The sequence below is a fragment of the Tenrec ecaudatus genome, chromosome 13 (assembly GCF_050624435.1).
Source record: "Tenrec ecaudatus isolate mTenEca1 chromosome 13, mTenEca1.hap1, whole genome shotgun sequence".
NCBI lineage: Eukaryota > Metazoa > Chordata > Mammalia > Afrosoricida > Tenrecidae > Tenrec > Tenrec ecaudatus.
This window is the reverse complement of record NC_134542.1, coordinates 81,262,038-81,281,823: the sequence shown is the minus strand read 5'-3', so window position 1 is coordinate 81,281,823 and position 19,786 is coordinate 81,262,038. Positions and strand designations below refer to the sequence as shown.

The 19,786-nt window shown below is 39.9% G+C and overlaps 1 protein-coding gene across 6 annotated transcripts in view; it reads left to right on the top strand.

Moving 5' to 3' along the window:
- Nucleotides 1-19,786, top strand: part of PKP4 (plakophilin 4) — a 272,376-nt gene that overhangs the window by 64,674 nt on the left and 187,916 nt on the right. For 5 of the 6 annotated variants that reach the window (XM_075529706.1, XM_075529705.1, XM_075529700.1 and 2 more), the window contains exon 2: nt 3,239-3,328. The exons of the other annotated variant lie outside the window; for it this stretch is intronic. The gene's annotated coding sequence lies outside the window, so the exon portion shown is untranslated. The remainder of the gene's footprint in view (nt 1-3,238; nt 3,329-19,786) is intronic. 6 annotated transcript variants of the gene reach the window in all.

The window sequence follows — 19,786 nt, the reverse complement described above, 5'->3', positions numbered from 1 at the left end:
GCCAACAAATGGGCTTGGAGTCTCCACTCCTCACTCCCCACCTCATTCACTGTGATAAGTTTTTATGTTCTGATGATGCCTTATACCTGATCCCTTTGACACCTCGTGATCACACAGGCTGGTGTGCTTCTTCCATGTGGGCTTTGTTGCTTCTGAGCTAGATGGTCACTTGTTTACCTTCAAGGCTTTAAGACCCTAGATGCTATATCTTTTGATAGCCGGGCACCACCAGCTTTCTTCACCACATTTGCTTATTCACCCGCTTTGTCTTCAGTGGTTGTGTCGGGAAGGTGAGCATCACAGAATGCCAATTTAATAGAAGAAAGTATTCTTGCATTAAGGGGGTACTTGAGTGGAGGTCCAATGTCCTTCTGCCACCTTAATACTGAACCTATAAATATAGGCACCTAGATCTATTTCCCCATCCTCATATATAAATATATTTGCCTATGTACATGTCGTTATCTAGACCGCTATAAATGTCCTTTGCCTCACAGCTCTTTCCTCTATTTCCCTTGACTTTCCTCCTGTCACACTATCATGTTCAGTCCCCACCTGGGTTTCAGCAATTTCTCTTGGTTACATTACCCTTGATCATGTCCTACCAGGCCTCCTACACCCACCTCACCACAAATTTGCATCACTTGTTCCCTTGTCCCTGGGTTTGTTAACACCACTTCCTTTCTCCCTCTCCCATGTCTCCCCGTAACTGTCGGTCCTGCTGTTTTCTCCTCCAGATTGTTCATCCAGCCTATTTTACTTAGACAGACATGCGGAGGTAATAACATGCACAAAAACAAGACAGAGCAAAACTAAGCAACAATATACAACAAACCAATGACAAAAAGCAAAACAAAACAAAAGAAAGAAAAGCTTTTAGTTAGTTCAAGGATCCTTTGTTGGCCTTTAGGAGTGTTTTCCAGTCTAGTCTGTTGGCCACACCCTGGCCCCAAAGTCCACCTTCAGCTTTCCCTGGGGACCTTGCCACTCCATTCCCTTGCTGTTCTGCTGCACTCCCTCGGTGCTTTGCCTCGGTGTGGCGGGATCAGATCGGGCACAATGCCCACACTGTGTCTCTGGTGGTGTCCCCCGCAGAGCCGTGGGTCAGTGAGGGGTGTCAAGTGGCATAAGTGTTGTTTATTCACATGTTGTTTATTCACATCATGACCTTAGTTGAGAGGGATTCTGGAGTGGCTGTGGAAGGTTGTCCAACATGTGTTGCCTTTTCTTGCACTGCCAAGGTTCTAAATATTTATTAATCATGACTTATTCATACTCTGTAATGCCACCCTTTGTTGGCGACTGCCCTACCTTTCAGAGGGCATTACTCAGGTAGTTGATTATCAGCTCTTCATTTGCCAGGAAAAACATGAATGTATCTCTCGCAGCCTATCAGTAAGCTGTAGAGTAGTTTATGATCTCCAGATTAATAAAGACAACATTCCCCCTGCTGAAGGAGAAAGGACATCGAAATGAATCCATTGTATACCACAATATTATACACTCAGAACGTTTACATTTTGTCCTATTAATTTATATTATGATCCATTCCATTGATTGACTAATGTTACCTTGCACTCTTAACTAAATTGAGGTATTTTACCACAGTTTTGGAATCACCGAATGCTGCTTTTTATGAATTAATTATATCAGGGAACAGAATACATATTACTATTAGCAGCAATAAAAGCATGTGTTTTAAGGTGTAGCATATAATCAATATTATCTTTTTTATTAAAAATTAACTTTGTGAAAATAAACACAGCAGCATATGCATCCATTCTTCAATGTCTACATGTACAATCTTCACCTCTCATCACCCCTCTCACTCCTACCGACCTATATCACACCCTCTGAGATGCTTAATTATATTTTCAAGTTAATGTTGACTGTTGGATCTCATATTGATAATTCCTTAAAAGAGTTCCTTGTACATGATGAACAGTCAATGCTAATTTGGCCAAACATTTGTTTAGTTTAAAGATGATTTCAGGGGAGAAATTCAGTACATGGGTTAAAGGTTTTCTTAAAATAACAGATTTCCTCTCATCTCAATACATACAGTAAGTTTGGATTTTGTAGGAATGTCTTCTCATTTTCTTGTCCATTTAATCTTAACTGGGGATGATTCAGTATATTGAGACTTTATTGATTTAGTGACTAAAAGTTTGACAACAGCTTTTTAGAAGATTGCTACCATCAATGCTCTGACCTATGGATTCACACAAAATGCACCCTTTGGTTAGACACTAGGCCACCCTTCAGCTGCGAACGTAGAAATGCCAGTGTGACCACACTGTGACATGGGTCATATTAGCTCCTATTAATTGGAATGTAACTTCCTGAGCTTGTGGTTATTTCCCTAAGTTCTTCCTTTCAGGAACTCAAAACCCTCAGCTAAAAAGAAACAAATTACCCAACTAAGAAGATTGAAATGCAGGCTGATTCTTTCGGACATTGCTAGTGCCAACTAATGAACAAAAGGTTTCTTTAAGGAAGCAGGTTGCTCAGTGGTTCTTTGTCTCTGAATATGAGCAATCGAATATATTAAGCATTTTTTAGTAAATGCAGTAATGTAGCGCCAGGTTTCATTTTCTATTCTAAGTATAGTAAAACCAGTTCTGTCAGAAAGCATTTTATGAAATGTCCCATTACATCTTTAGACATCACAGAAAAAACATGTAAGACAAGGATCAGGAGCGAATTACCCTTATTCTATGTAGCTGGACATCTTACCTTTTTTTTTTTTAAGGTTTGAAGTTGTCCTTTTTTTTTCATTTAATCATTTTATTTGGGTTTTTTACAGCTCTTATAACTTTCGATACATCAACTGTATCAAGCACATTTGTACATTTGTTGCCATCATCTTTTGTAAAATATTTTCTTTGTCTTTGAGCCCTGGGTACAAACTTTTCTTTTTTTCCCACCCTCCCACTCACATGGACCCCCCTCATAAATTATAAGTTATTATTATTTTCATTTCTCACATCGCCCTCTGTCTCCATTCACTCACGTTACTGTTGTTCGTCCTCTGGGGAGGGTAGAGGGGATTATAAGTTGGACATTGTAGTCGATTCCCTGTTTCTCTCCCACCTTCCCACTGCCTGCATGGTATCGCTACTGAGGGATCATTTTAAGGAGAAAACACAAGTGGGTAAATATGAACATTGTGTTGTTGAGACTTTTACTGGATTGCTTTGATCAAAGAGGTAAGTTTTTTTGTTTGTTTGTTTTAAAGGCAATTCAGAAACACATTGAAGAATAGCTTCTTCGAGGATGAGGTACTCCCAGACGTTGCCACATATAATTCTCAAGATAGTTTTATAAGGTATGTGCACATGGAAGGCTGAAATGAAGTCCCGAACTTGGTTTTATACTTGCGTGCGGATTTGCACCGGCGGGAGCTGGAGTGGCTGTGCTCAGAAGGCTTTAGAAAGAGTGAACTGGAGCTCTGAGAGGCAGAGGATGGAAGATTGGTTCCATTTCCTCAGCATCCAGGCCTCTCTGAGGGCCTCGGCTTTAAGAGTGCCCCTTGTTTGGGGGCAAGCACACGCACCCTTCCACTTTGCCACGGACTTTGACTTCGCATTTTATTTGTATTATTACTGCTTCTGCCTCAACTGATTGTCCACCAATTTCCCTCTATCCTAGTCCAGTTCGAGCTCTGCTGTTCCAAATCCATCGCAAAAATAGGCAAAGAGGAGGGTCTCCTGGAGCCTTGAGTGGGGCGCAGGCCAGGGGAGACCCGCCCAGGTCTGCAGTGCCGGTGCTGGAGCCTCTCACACTCTGTTACCAGTTCGCACAGGCACTTGCCCTGTGTGTCTTTATTTTTAGACAAATTGTTGGTCAAAATCAGGCTTGATCTTTGCAGACTAATTTGAGATACACCATTTTACTTGAGTGCTGCAGTTTGCCAGTATGTCTGCGAAATCACGTTTGCCCAGTTAAATTCAGTCCCCAGACTGAATTTGCTAGCTGAATAGTAGTGACAAATTGTATTATTAGAAAGAGAGATCAGATCAAAAGACAGGTCCAAATGACACATTTCTGTTTTGAAAATTTATACAGCTTTCACATTTACCTTTCAGCGGATGATTCCATGCTATTTAAACCTTACCCGAAAGGTAGGAACACACACAGATACAAGATGGTACCCAAAATTGGTCTCATTGGGTACTTTAAAACAAAACAAGAAAGATCTGAGGAAAACATATTTAGGCATGAAAATGGGAAGTATTAAAGTTAGTAAAAGTGGGATGGTAAGAATTCCATGTTAACACAGTATTGCTAAGCTGTGCCGTCTCTGTAGAGAAGCCATTCTGGTATGTATCACTAACTTGAACACGGCTCTGCTGTGTATTTCTTTATATGTTCTATGCTTTGGGGCAACAGGACTAGCAGATAGTGCTGTGTAATTGAATGAGGACAGGTGTTATTTTAAAATGCGCGAAATAGAGCTAATCGCCGAGGCACTTTCTGTATATTATTCATGGAATCCTGAATTGTCTTATCCTGGTTCTTGGTTTTGACATTTGTTTTTTGCTCTTTAGTGGAACTTAAATAAACTGTTTATATCAGCAGAGTATTAAAAAGTGTTTCATATCAACAATATCCCAACGGTAAAGGAGTGGTTGGTTCTCGACTGTTGACTTAGACTAGGGACTGCTCAGAGAAGAAAACTGAACTAGCAGGCATGTCATTGTGTCAGAGCGTCTGGCCGCAGCGACTGTAGCGCAGAGGTGGGTGAGATGTGAGAAGCAGATGGCATGTAAAACATCCGTGCGAGCAGATTCTGGTTGTCAAGCTGTGACGTGCTGTCTCCATGGAGCACATACTGCAGCGGTTGTAGCCGTATCTTACATGTAGCTGTCTGTAGTCAGCATTTTCTGACATGACTAATCAATGTATACTCATGGTCCAACCTTGTCATTTGTGTATTGGTTTTATGTGAAGTCTTTCTAAAATTTCTAAATTAAAAAAAAGGCTTGTTTTCACTTGGAATGGGTGACTGCACCCCTGGATTGTGGCCTGAGGAGAATAACTAGTGATACAAACAGAAAAAGAAGCAAAGCCATTGGGTTAATTCCCAATCACTGTGACCCTTTGTGCTTCACAGTATTAACTGCACAAAAGATTTTCAGTGTGGTGAACTTTTAGAAGTAGACTGTCATGCCAAGTGCTTAATTATGGTGCCTAGGGATTCCTAATGACACAGAAAAACTAAAGCAAAAACCAAGCCCATTAAAACAAAACGAAACAAAACAAACACCAAACCCACTGCTGCTGAGTCCATTCCAACTCACCACAACTGTATAGGACAGGGTAGAGCATCCTCATTGGCTGCCAAGACTGCATTTCTTTATGGGAGGAAACTGCCACATCTTCCACTGGCAAGTACCTGGTGGGCTCACACGGCCAGTCTTTCAGTTAGTGTTTAACCATTGTGCCGCCACGTCTCAGCAATATGGACAAAACAATAATACCAAACTCACTGCCATTGGAGCAATTCAGGTTGATAGAGACTCTATAGGACAGAGTAGAACTGGCTCTGTGGGTTTCGGAGGCCATATAGCTTTATAGGAGAAAACCTCATCTTTCTACTATGGAATGGCTTCTGGGTTTGAACTGCTGACCGTGCAGTTTGTAGCTCAGTGTGCACCCACTATGCACCAGGGCCCTCTTGATATAGACCTTCCTAAAATCATAGCACAGAGCTTTGAAGTCATTGAGATTCTGAGTCTGTCCTAGGTCAGCAGTTTTAGGAATATGTGAAAAATAAAATGATATCTAATAACACTAGAATGCTCATTTATTACTCTACAGTGGAACTCCTAATGACCAAAATATGAGTGTGCCAAATAATGTTTGTCTTTTTAGATCAAATTAACCACATGCATTGATGAGCCCAGCGTGTTGTCAAGCAAAGATCTTTGGGGTAGACCTTTCAGGACCCTCACTTTCTGATTTCTCTGCACAGAGTCAATGTCAGGATTTTCTTTTCTGGACTTTACACTCTCTTCTCCAATTCTAACAGTAATAATGCCTTATGGATCTCAAGCACTTTTCTGTCTGTTCTGGATATTATTGTCTTTTCCCTGAATTATCTTTTTAGGTACCTATTCTGTACTTACTGACTCATTACCCAACATTTTACGTTTACAGCAATAGTAAAAAATTAGCTGTTTTGTGCATTAATAACAAACATGTGGCAGTAATGAGCCCCAAGGTGTTGGGCAAGAGTAATATAACACTGGCTGTGATGGCTGAGGTTCTTAGTGCTTTGGCAATTATGTAATGATGCCACATGGCAGTATGTAATGGTGTGTCTGTCTTCCATTTTGTAATCCTATATGGTTATTCTCCATTGTCAAGTAACAGATTTTTACATAGCATCCTGAGGAGCAGCTGTCTGTTGTCAGGATGGTACCCTATGACCATATCAAAGCAAGGCAGACAGCGATCTTGAGGTGATTTAGAGTGTTGCACATGTAAGACGTTACAGCAATATTTTAGAGATCTAGATTTTAGAGATCTAGATCTAGATTTTTCTTTTTCGAATTATACAGTCAACATTTCACAGCACATTTTAATATGTAGAAGTCCATGGGTAATTTGTTAAGTGCTCCAGAAGGGAGGTTGACTTGGACCTTAAGAGAAAATTTTGGAAATATTCTTTCTTTTGGAAGAGTCCCTTGAGTATAGGTAGAGAAGTTGTGCTCTCTGATTAAAAGAAGACTGGAACATTTTAATCAAAAAAAAAGTTTGAACACTGACAGACCCATTTTGTATTTCATAACATCTGAATCTCTATTGTACCAAGCTGTCATTCGATTATGACTAATTGTGACCATATAGTCCAGGGTGGAACTTGAAATCTTTATGGCACCAGAGAGTCTAATAGTTTTCCCGTGCAGAGCAACAGTGGGCTCAAATAGGTGGCCCACTATACTGTCCAGCTCCTTACTCATTGTACCCAACCAAGCTTACTGCCTTGAGTGGATGCTGACTCCCTGCACCGCGACTGGACAGGGTGGAACTGCCCCTGTGGGTCTCAGAGACTGTAAATCCTTCCATGAGTGGAGAGCCCTGCCTTTGTCTCACATAGTAGTTGGAGGTTTCAAACTTCTGTCCAATGTGCAGCCACTGCCAGCAGGGCTCCTATTTATTCTACAACAGTAACTCTTATTTCTGGCCCCCTTTAAAGGTAACAAATCCAAACTGCCTGCTATTCAGTTCTTAATAAAGGTAAAGTGAAACTTGGGGATAATTATAAATTCATTTTATTTGCACTGTTTAAACATATCTTTGGATCAAAGACCATGTGAAATATAACTTGACTTAACTATTTAACATGACACAAACTACTTTAAGGCTAGTGTTAACTTCCTCTGTCTTCGGCTAGCTAACACTACTTTAAAAATTCTTGGTTTTTAATAGGTGAGCATTGAAGAATGCCATATGGCATGTGTCCCGTATCTCTCAAAATCAGAGCAGATAGGGAAGCTAGTGCCATTTAAAATCATCAACTCAGATATACCCAGAAACAAGTCTGACATTTGAGATCCCAGAATGTATGTTGGCCAGTGTTTTCATTGTACATCCAGAGCCCCTTAGGGCAAGGAAGTGAACTCTGCATGATTTAACTCTTAGCCTCAACTTTCCCTATCATTTGGGCCTCTTAAATTTCATAGCATCATCCTAGTCAGTTTTTAAAGCCCATCTCTCTCCCTGCCCTCATCATTTCTTCCTTTCACACCCACGTTTTCTCCTTCCCCCGACTCGCCCGGTTTAGACTGTTCACAGTGCACTGGCATTTTGTAGTGCTGAATACCTTTAGCTCATCTTTCCTGAAGAGTTTCTACCCCATAAGCCAAAGGTATCTCCTTGCCATTGACTTGTTTGACTTCTAGTGACCCTATTAACTCTTTCTTCTATGGGAGTAGAGATCTTCGTCTTTTGTCCCCAAAGTCGGCTGGTGTATTCAAACTGCTGACCTTGCAGTTAGGGGCCTAACACATAACCCCTACACCGCCTGAGCTCCTTCCCCCAAGGGAACAGAATTTGTTCATGTGTAGTGTGGAGTGGTCTCTGTGAGGTTATAGTTACCCTTACCACGTTTACTCTTACTAGACACTGAACTCATTCAGCATCTTAATGGTGCTGATAGCGATTCTGCCTGGTGCACAAACACTTTTTAAAAAACCATTTTATCGGGGGCTCGTACAACTCTGTCACAATCCAAACATTGATTGGATCAGGCATGTTTGTACATATGGTTGCCTTCATTCTTTGTAGACATTTGCTTTCTATTGAGCCCTTAGTATCAGCTCCTCTTCTCCCCCACCATCATAACCTTCTGATAGATTGGAAATTGTTATTATCTTCATCTCTCACCAACCGCTTTCTCCCCTCCCTCATGCTTCTGTAGCTTTTCCCCTATAGAGGGGTGTATGGTTATGTGGCGGTCATTGCGATCTGTTTCCCTTTTCTCTCTTCCTCTCCCCTCTTCTCCTTCCTTTCTGGTACCGTTATTTCCAGTTCTGTTCCTGGATTCTGTGTGTCATGAACTCCCATCTCTTATCCATATCTGTGCACATGCTCAGGTCTAGTCTGAACTGGGAAGCAGCACTGGGGTCGTGGTAGTGGTGGTGAGGAAGCCTCAAGGAGCCAGTGGAATGTAGTGTGTTTCATTGAAGCCCTACTGCACCCTGGTGTACAAATACTTTTAAAAGAAAGCATAGATATGCTGTTCCTGTCCTTCAGCTTAGTCTTTCATTAAGTAAATATATTGTTGAACACTTACTGTTTTCTTTTAGATGTCAAGAATATAGCCATTTAAAAACTTTCTGTATGGACTGGGTAGAGGACACAGGGAAATGAGTGGGAAATTATAGTACAGCCTTACAGGTTTCATCTGCAAACAACAGAATCCTAGAAGCTCTTTAAAGGTGATTACTTTTTCTTGTACTTTCTTAAGGAAGCTCTCTGGAGATGTTCATGTGAAAATGGTTGGACTTTTAAAAACATGGCATTAATATGAGGATGGGGAAATAGATCTATGTGCCTATTTTTATAGGTTTAGTATTAAGGTGGCGGAAGGACCTTGGACCTCTACTCAAGCACTCCCTCGATGCATGAATACTTTCTTCTATTAAATTGGCACTCTATGATGCTCACCCTCCGGCCACAACCACTGAAGCCAAAGCAGGTGAACCAGCAAATATGGTGAAGAAAGATGATGGTGCCCGGCTATCAAAAGAGACAGCGTCTGGGCTCTTAAAGGCTTGAAGATAAACAAGTGGCCATCTAGCTCAGAAGCAACAAAGCCCACATGGAAGAACACATCAGCCTGTGTGATCACATGGTTCCGAAGGGATTAGTTATCAGGCATCAAAGAACAAAAAATCATATCATTGGCTGCACACCTCCATGATAAGATCGCTGAGGACAAACGGGTGCATAAGAAAATGTGGCGAAGAAAGCTGATGTGCCCATCTATCAAAAGAGATAGTGTCTGGGGTCTTAAAGGCTTGAAGGTGAACAAGCGGCCATCTAGCTCAGAAGCAACAAAGCCCACATGGAAGAAGCACACCAGCCTGTGCGATCATGAGGTGTCGAAGGGATCTAGTATAAGGCATCATCATTAAAAAAAAATCTTACCATAGTGAATGAAGGAGGAAGTGCAGATTGGAGACCCAAAGCCCATTAGTTGGCCAATGGAGATCCCCTCCCAGAGGGGTCTAGAGGAGGAGATGAGTCAGTCAGGGTGCTACATAGCACCGATGAAGAATAGAGCTTTCCTCCAGTTCCTAAATGCTTCCTCCCCCCGCCACCCCCGCCCCCGAAACACACACACACACTACCATGATCCGAATTCTGCCTTGCAAGTCTGGATAGAGCCGAGGTTATACACTGGTGCAGATAGGAGCTGGAGGCACAGGGAACTTCAGGACTAGGGTTGTGAGGGGTGATAACTGGGAGGGTAGAGGGTGAGTGGTTTGGAAAGAGGGAACGGATTATAAGGATCTACATGTGACCTCCTCCCTGGGGGATGGACAACAGAAGAGGGGGTGAAAGGAGATGCCGGATAGGGCAAGATATGACAAAATAATAATTTATAAATTATCAAGGGCTCATGAGGGAGGGGGGAGCGGGGAACGTGGAGGAGGAAGAGGACTTGATGCAAAGGGCTTAAGTGGAGAGCAAATGCTTTGAAAATGATTAGGGCAAAGAATGTACAGATATGCTTTATACAATTGATGTATGTATATGTATGGATTGTGATAAGACTTGTATGAGCCCACAATAAAATGTTAAAGAAAAATAAAAACCAAAAAACACGGCATTGAGCATTTGGAATCTAAACTCAAAAAAGGAGACTCTGAAAGATAGCCATCATTCTTTTAATTTGCTGAAATCTGGGGTCAGAAAAAAGGGGGTTTGTTATTGTAATTCATAATCCACAATATGTTATTTTTAATGTCTGTTTTATCTAGGATTTTGTTTTAATTAACAACCTTCCTTCCTGACACCAAGTCAATTCAGATTCTTAGTGACCTAAAGGACAAGCTAGAACTGTCCCCACAGGTTTCCAAGACTAACTACTTACCAGAGTAGAAAGCCTTGTCTCACTCCCAAATAAGCAACCTAAAGCATTGTCTTAGGCTACATGAGTGCTCAATCAGCATTATTGAATTCAGGTACTTTACTATGAATAAGATCAATGACTTTGCTACTTTAGTTTAAACCTTCAGCTTTCATTTTACTTTCAATAAAGCACCTTATACATCAACAACTGTCATAAATTGGGTATATTTTAAGCAAATCACTGTATTTCCATAGGGACTTGATATGCCCAACCAGAATATCAGTATATATCCTATATCTAGTATATTTCCACATTGATTATTCATGAGACAGCATGGGGGTGGGTACAAAACAAACAAAACAAAACATTAAAACTAACACCCCTGGCCTGGAGCAATATCCTTTTTTTGAAAATAATTCTTTCCTTTAGAAACTTATGTTTTCCAAGAAAATTGCAAATGAAATACAATTTCATGCTTAATTTTGGTGGCAGGAATCGTTATTGCAAGCAGCTTAATTTCTTTCTAGAACATTTTTCTGAAACACATTTAATTATTGTTGGGTTTTAATATGCTGATATCATTGGAAAGACTGGAGTGAGCCAAATTTTAATTGTGAAAGATAGAACCATACCTCCTTTTGGCTACATTTGGTCATTTGTGATAATGAGTATCATATTGCCACATTTCCCTGAGCATGTTACTCGGAATGTTAAGAGGTAGCTCTAAAAAAGGGGAAAAAAGAAAAACAAAATGTGATCTGTCCTGTGTTTGAGAAAGGTGAGATGAGATTAGAGGGCTTTAATTTCAACAGGATGCCAATCTTTAAGGTGTTCGACTCCAGTGCTTTCCTCACGCACACACACTTCACCGATAACGCTGATTCTGATTCAGTAGATCTGAGACGGGGCCTGAGAGTATGCATTTCTTACCAGCTTCCAATTGTAAATCCCACTTTAAATACCAAGACTCTAAAAGACTCTTCTGTAAAAAACATACTGTGCGGCATATCCTAGGTATACTAACAATGGAGATTGTGGTGTAGTGGTAATGTGTTGGGCTACTAACCCACAGTCAGCTGTTCAAAAGCACCAGCTGCCCTGCTGGACAATGGCGAAGTGCTCCCCTCCAGTAAACAAAGAACTGCAGTCTTGGAAATCCACAGGGCTGCTTCTATTGCTAAGTTGGAATTGTCTTGATGGCAGTGAGCTCAGCTTGGTTTTGGACTAGTGATCCATGGGTGTACTTTGAAAATTTTAAACACAAACTTGAATTTTAAAAATTAGAAATGAGTTAATTTATACTTTAAATAGGCACCTAATGCAGAATTTGTAGGTTCTTACCTGCCAAACTGCCTAGGTAAATCCCAAAACAGCAAGAAATCATTTAGCTAGTCCATTTAAAAAGAAAAAAAAATAGTGTCATGAGCTAAGAAGATTAAATTATACATAGGATATGAGGTGGTTTTGGATTGTTTACATTTTCTATTTTTAATAGACCTAATAAATATTACTAAATACTTAAGTCCTTAATTATTTTTTACTTTTTATTGCCTCTAGTAGTTCACATCTAAATGATCATATTTCCAAATCCCCGATGTGCTGTGCTAGTGATTTCATTAGTCTTTAATCTTTGTTAACAGCTAATGATAAAAACAAATCTTTTATTTAAACAGCTGGGGGTTTGATATGGTTTACCATGCCCTTAATTGCAAAGGATATAAAACAAAAGCCCAGAGAGGTGTTTAGAAATCATATTTAAATTTATTTTTTACATTTCTGAGCTTAAATAAATTTTTCGTGGGGGAAAATGTTAGTAAAAGTAATTAATACATTATGGGTGGACTTGTCTCCACTCAGATTAGTTTACCCATTTATGTATGCCCCTTGGAACCCCGTGAGCACCTGCCGCCACTGTCTTTAGCTCTTGTATCTCTCAAGCTGCACTTTATTGCAGCTGTTGGTTAACTTGTCTTTCCTTTTAGATTGTAAACTGGATCAGAGGTCAAGTTCTTTATACTTCCGGTACCATGTGGTTAATAGTGTAATATATTGTAAGTAGGAGATCAGTAATCTAGAAGATAATAATCTTATAAAATATTCTAGTACATAAATTTAAGTTACTAATCATATAATATTTTTAAATGATATAAGCTGTTTTTTCCATATCCTCTAATCCACCCTTGCTGAATATATCATTTAGGATTAGTTGTCTATTGTGAAAAAGCCATCCACATATCAAAAGGTTCAAATAGTACTGATTTTTTTGCTCTTGAATTTCATAAAATTTTTGGTTGACAAGGAGGTTCTTGTGTGGACTCATTCAGGTAGCTGCTGTAGTCAGCAAGTGACTTAGGGTGAACTTTTGGGGTTTCCCCTGGAATGGCTGGGGTTCCTGGGCTTTGTTCTCTCTGGCATTTTGAAATCCCAGGTATCTCAAAAGTGTGGTGACCTTCATTCCAGTGCCTACAAAGGAGTTTCAAGGTCTGACTGTAGATGTTATATAGAAACATTCCTACTGAATTCTGTTATCAAAGCAATTACAAGTCCAGTCCTGGATTCAAGGGGATGAGTCAGTAGACTTTGACTCTTACTAGGAACAAACAGCAAAGTCACAGTACAAAGGGCCATGAATACAGGAGAAGACATTAAAATATGGTTAGTGTCCATCCCCCTCCCGCTCCCCCCAATCTATCAATTTCTGAGCTATATTCCATAGTTAGTTTGAATTTTTCTATTTCTGCCAGTTTCGTGCATGTTACTTATTTAGCAGCGGAAATTGTAGGTGTACGAATAAGGCAGTATTCTTGGTGGGTTCTCTTAATTGGAAATCTCCATTTTTATCTCTTTCAAACGTTATCTTGAATTTTATAATATTTGTTCTTCATCGTTTTGCTTTTTGTGTCTTCTATATGTAGTATTTTTAAAAATCAAAACTGATTACCTTTACCTTTTGTGGTAGTAATACATGTATATTTAATACATGTACATTTGTTGTTATTTGTGTTTACAATTCTGGACTTGTCCTATTTCTTTTTTTCCTTTTACCTATTGGCTTGTAATTAAAAAAAAAGATGTCTTTATTTCTTCCTCATCCCTTAATTTCTGTAGGAAGTAGACATGCGATTTCAATTCTTGGAATGATCTTAAACGATTAACACAGCATATAGGTACTTTTGTCACATGAAATTAGTCGGTTTCTAATTCTAACCCTTAAACTAAATAATCAGTGCAATCTATTTTATTCAGCTCCTCAGCCCTCTCATAGTGAAACAAGAATATATGCTTTATCTAGACATAATCTTCCATTTAACTGGATAACTTGCTTGGCATTGTTTCTTCTTAGAGCATCTTGCTGTGGTTTGAGAGTTCACGGAGCACATCCGCTTCCATTCAGCAGTGGGCACACGTTTTGTTTGATCTCACCCTTCCCCGTCCTCTCAGGCTTGCCTCTTTCCCTTGGTCCTTTTCCTGCCCCCTCTACCTTCTGAGTATTGTAGGGAAATGGCCTCCCTTTGCTCTCATGGTTGACTGTTCTGGCGAGTATACCTAGGAGGCTGTTCTCTTAAGATACCTGTCCTTTGGTTTACAGGTGATCAGCTGGGGTGGGTTCACATCCAGGTTTGAAGAGTGTCTAAGGACTATAGTCGCAGGCTTTCACCAATCTGTAACTTACCAGGACTTAAGTCTTTTTTTATGATTTTGTATTTTGCTCTACATTTTTCTTCTACTCTTTTCAGAAATTTCTAATGTGACCCTTCTCGGAGCACTCCGTAAGTGGTAGCCTGTTGCCTGGGTTTGTTCTGCTCTCAGGAGTGGAGGCTGTGGTTCTCATGGTCCCTTTGTCCTTCAAAGTAATTGTTTCCTCGAGTCTTTGATGTTCACTCTTTGCTCCCGATGCAGAGAGCCCAAGTTGCATCTTGGATGGGGGCTCACGAGCTTTTAAGATCCAGGTTGTCTAGTCACCATACTAGGGTGCAGAACATTCTCTATATAGACTCATGCAGTTGACCTGTAGGTCTCCCCGGATTCTCGTCCTCAGTCCCCAAGCCCAGTGACCCCGTTTCTCAAGGTTTGGTTATGACTGAGAAGTTTTCAAACCTCTACCCTCTTCGTGCTTTCCACCAGCTGTGCCGTAGATGCGGCTCTGCCTCTGCTAAACCTAGATTAGTACTTTTGGTTGCATGCTCACCTCCCATCTCATGTCTACTCATCTTTCCTTATCTATTTGTGTATCCACTCATAACTGATTATTGGTACTGGCACTGCAGTATTGTGTGTGTGATAATCGTTACTGGTGTTACCTTTTACTCCGTTTGCCTCCTTGGGTCTTCCTTTGCCTGGCTCGTGTTATGCTAACTCCCTCTTTGTTGTATATTGCTCGTCTCTTCGCCTAAGTAAGTAGACGTCTACTTGTATCCATCCCTTTTCCATTCCGGGTAACTCAGTTTTTTTGTGTGTATAAATCTTTCCTGGATTTTTTTGTATTAGTATAAGGAACCCTAGTGGTGCAGTAGTTACCGTTGGGCTACATCCACAAGGTCAGCAGTTTCAAAACCACCAACCATTCCTTGGGAGAAAGATGGGACTGTGTAATCCTGTCTTAAAGACCCTGTCCTATAGAGTCACTATAAGTCTGAGTCCGCATCAGCTCAGTGGCAGTGAGTTTGGAGGTTTTTTAGTCTTGCTCAATATTTATCCTTTGGTGATTCACATATTTCCCTCAGCCTAATCCCCTCCCCCCCAGGTTCTTCCATGCTACATTTTACAGATATCTTCACCATGATTCTTGAACTTTGTGCATACAGTTACATTATGTGCATGGACCATACTTTATCCATTCATCCATTGATGGGCACTTAGGTTTTCATCTTTTTGGTTAGCATTATTTCTTATGCCTCAAACCTCATTCTAACTATTTGTTGCAGATAATTCCTTAAAGATACTCAAGACAGATTCTCTTGCAATCATAGTTTGTCCTAAAAAGCCTTTCCCTTGTTTCTTTATCTGAATAATCATTATGTTCATAAATTTGGAGCTGCTATTGTCTTCACCACTGTTGATAAGCGGTCCAATGCCAAACTGATTCTCTTTATTTTGTAAGCAGGGTTTTTAAATTTTATTTTCGAAACTTTGAATTATCAGTGGTTATAGTTAATATGTAGATAGATTGGTTTCATTCAATTTATTTACTTATTGTCCATTTTAAGTGATTTCATTTTCAGCTCTCCGGAAATTTTTCATTATGATTTCGTCTTCTTTATCTCTTTTTACAAAAGTGAGTGAAAAAATGTTGTCATTCCTGAATCTAGTCTTTAGTCTCCAAATTGTTCTTTTTCGCCCTGCACCCTGTCTTTATGTCTGTTTCTCGGAGAGAATGATCACTTTTCAAAGTGTTCTCTAAAAACACTTTTGTTCTTTTATGCATTCTCATCAATTGAGATTTTTGTTTAGTTGGTTCTGCAGCTTTTTTTAAAGCTCTCTAGATATTTCTCTTTTGTCATCATAGTTGTCACTTTAAACTCTTAAGAATATTCTACCTGTCCCATTCTATTTTGTTCTGTTGGGGAATTTAGCCTCTTGGGAACACAGTCACCCACTAAGGTCCTGCTCTACCTCTCTAAAGTAACCTTCCTTTGCCTGTGGCAGCTGCCTGGGTGTGCCCAGGACAGGGGCTGAGCCCCAGCTGTTGTAGCTGTCTCTCTCCCCTTGATCATCTGGATCTTGGCCCCAGGCCTACGACCCTTGAGTCTGGAATTCACTGACTTCTTAAATGTCCAACTTCCCAAACAGCCTTGGGGTTCTTGTTTCTTTCTTGAGTGTTGTGTATGTGTAATGGCTTCCTCTGATTATTTCCATAATTGGTCTGATTTTTTTGGTGTGTATTAGTAGAGTTTCAAATATCTAGAATGACTAATTGGAATATCTTAAACCATCAATACCAACAATAAAAGCATTTTTTTCTCTTATTTCATGGGATTGTGAGTTAGGGAATGAAAATATCCCTCTCTTTAAAATTTAAACATTCCATTTTGTGTCTATGTTATCTGCATGTAAAGACGCTTTGGGAGCACAATAGGTGAAAAATTGCCTCTTAATCAAAAAAGGTCAGTAGTTCAAACCTACTAGCTCAGGGATCCTCAAACTATGGCCCGCGGGCCACATGCGGCCTGCCGGGTATTTTTGCCCCATTTGTGTTTTACTTCGAAATAAGATATGTGCAGTGTGCATAGGAATTTGTTCATAGTTGTTTTTTTAACTATAGTCCGGCCCTCCAACGGGTCTGAGGGACAGTGAACTGGCCCCCTGTTTAAAAAGTTTGAGGACCCCTGCTAGCAACTCCTCAGGAGAAAGATGGGGCCAGGCCATTTCCATAAAGATGTACAGGCTTGGAAACCTGTATAGGCTTGGAGCATTTTTATTGTGTGTGAGTCGTAATTGTGGCAGTGGGCTATTTGTACACTAGCCTTAACATTCCAGATAGCACTCGGATGTATCGTAGTTCCAGTTTGTCGTCCTCCTTTACAGCGTCTAGATTTGATCAAGGATTTCTGAATCCTAAATATTAAAATAATGAAACTAATACTTACAACAAGAAGCTTCCTCTTTCCCCCTTTTTTCCTCTTAAGAAATAGGATATTGATTGGAAACAATGAAAATATCAAAATGCAGTTCCATACTTGGCTAAGGTGAACTTTCTAGTTTTTATTAACAGTTTTGCGGAGTTTATTGATTGTTACTGGGGCTTCATCAAAATTCTGTGTAACTGGGGATGTGAGAAGGGTTGACCCTGATAGTATTATTAGCTCAGTGTTTTATTTTCAGAAATAATTAATTGAATTGTAATATGAGGATAAAGGTATTGCATTTTCTAACTGCGCCCTTTTTTATTATAGTGAATTCCTTTAATGTACTATTTCCACATCATAAAAATGTACTTTGTGTAGCTTTAAAAACTAAACTAAATTTAATTCTCTTTAGAATGGGTTGTCTTTGTTATTTATGTTACCAAAACTAGCATGCCCTATTAATTGAAAAGTTCTGTGAATTTTTATATGTCTTATCTAATATGAATATCAGAAGAAAGATGGGGTTATCTGCTCTCTTGAAGATTTATAGATTCAGAGACTCCTACATGGAGTCACTATGAGCTGAATTGACACGATGGTGCTGAGTTTTGGAGTAAGAGCATAAGCTTATTATACTATGCTAATCTTATTTTTTCTTTTTATTGGAAGAGGAAAGCTGGGAAAGTTCATTAAACACAATTAAAGTTTAAAAGAATATTAACATGCTGAGAACGTCTGTAAGTGCTGCCCGGGGGAGGTCAGTGCCAGAAACCTCTCTGTACCCCTCTGCGACCATGCTCACCCCACACCCGTCACGTCCTCTGTGTGGATACTCATTTCGTTGCTACCTACGCATACATTGCTAATTTTAAAATTTCGACACGAATGGAAATCTCTTTATTCATTTGTAGTTGATTCATTTATTCAGCAGTGTGGATTTGAGTTGTAGTTCATTTTATTGCTATAGGTGAAATGTAATGCATGGATATACTGAAATATATTTTTATCCACCCTACTTTTAATGGTCACTTGGGTTGTTTGCAATTTATTGGTTACACGAAGAATGTTGCTGTGAGCACACTTGAATGTCTCGCAGGTGCCCAGGTCAAGGGTATTTCTGCATTCAAAAGAGTAGAATTTCTGGACTGGGGGGTGTCAGTGGCTGCAAGGTAATTCCAAAGTAGGTATTCCATTGTTCCAAATCTTTGCAAAAATGTAAATGGTTTGTGTATTAATTAATTCTGATGGTTGCATATTAACATCACATTATAATGTTAGTTTGCATTTTAATAATTACTAATGAAAGTGAGCACCTCAGTATTGATTATCTCAATTTCTTGTTTCCTGAAAGGCCTATTCACATCTTTTCCTTAATTTTATTTCAAGTTATCTTGCATTGATCTTTCGATTATAAAAATGAATTCCTAAATCAGAACACTTAATGACTGAATGTGGTTTGTTCCTTAGAGCTGCTATGCTTTTTGGCATAAAGCTCCATTTTCAACACGTACTTGCCAAGAAAGTATGTTTTTGGATGAACTGGCTGATTGGAAGTTTAGCATGAAGCTAGCTACCTCTAAGCCTCCTAAACAGTTGTAGATTTGGGTAACACTTCTATTTAAAGGAATCTGTAAAAATATAACTGAAAAGTTTGCCTATGACTCCTTTTGGAATTCAAGAACAGATCCCATATGGTGCTCAAGGTATTTAACTTTTCAGGCATGGCCTTACCTTCTCAGTAGTTCATCCTTTTTTGTAATATCTGTTCCAGGATTATTTAATGTTAAAAAAATCTAAACAAAACTTGTCTGTGTTATAGTATTTCTTTTGATTCATGTAATACTTATCTGTGGATAACTTTGGTTCAGGTCATTGTGGTAGCAGAACACGATGATGGCTGGGTCGTTAGCACCTCTGACCTCAGGAGAGGAAAGGAGACTCCGCACCAGCTCATGGCTGGTTCCTTTGAGGCAGAGGCCAGACTGTCTTCCATCTCTGACCTTTCTTGTCTTATTGTGACCCATCAACCATCCCTACTGTACTTCGTTGCTGGCTTCAATAATCCATTGCAGTGGATTCACAGTACAGCCTTATGGGGTTTATTAGAGAATGAACATGATACAAGTCAGGATCAGAAATATTAAGGATGTTGTTCTTTGACTTGCAGTACCTTTTCTCAGCCATGTTTATGGTCTTTTCCCCCCTGATCCTTAACTTCAGCCAAGTGACCCCTTAGCCTTTGCCCTGCTCAGCAAGTGTTAGACAGCTCTGTTCAAGAGCCCCGCTGTGTAAGCAGCCTTCTGTCCAAAGGTGTTCAGTTGTAGTTGGTTCAAGAATCCGGCTGCTCTGTCTCATGGTGCCGAGTCTCTCTGCACAGCGTTCTCAGACATGTTCTCCTTAGCGCTCCTCATTCTTGGAGATCCTAAGATTGTCTGTTCCTGCTTCTAAGATGACTCAGTTCACACCCAGGAGAAAGGAACAACTGACCAACCCCCAAACCGTACAGTCCCACACACTTTATTTGTATGTTCCTAACCAGTCATTTTGTGGGAGTTAAAAAGACTATAGATAGAGGGGTCATACAAAGCAATTTTACGTCTCCACAGTATCTTTCTTTATAGTTGAAATCAAA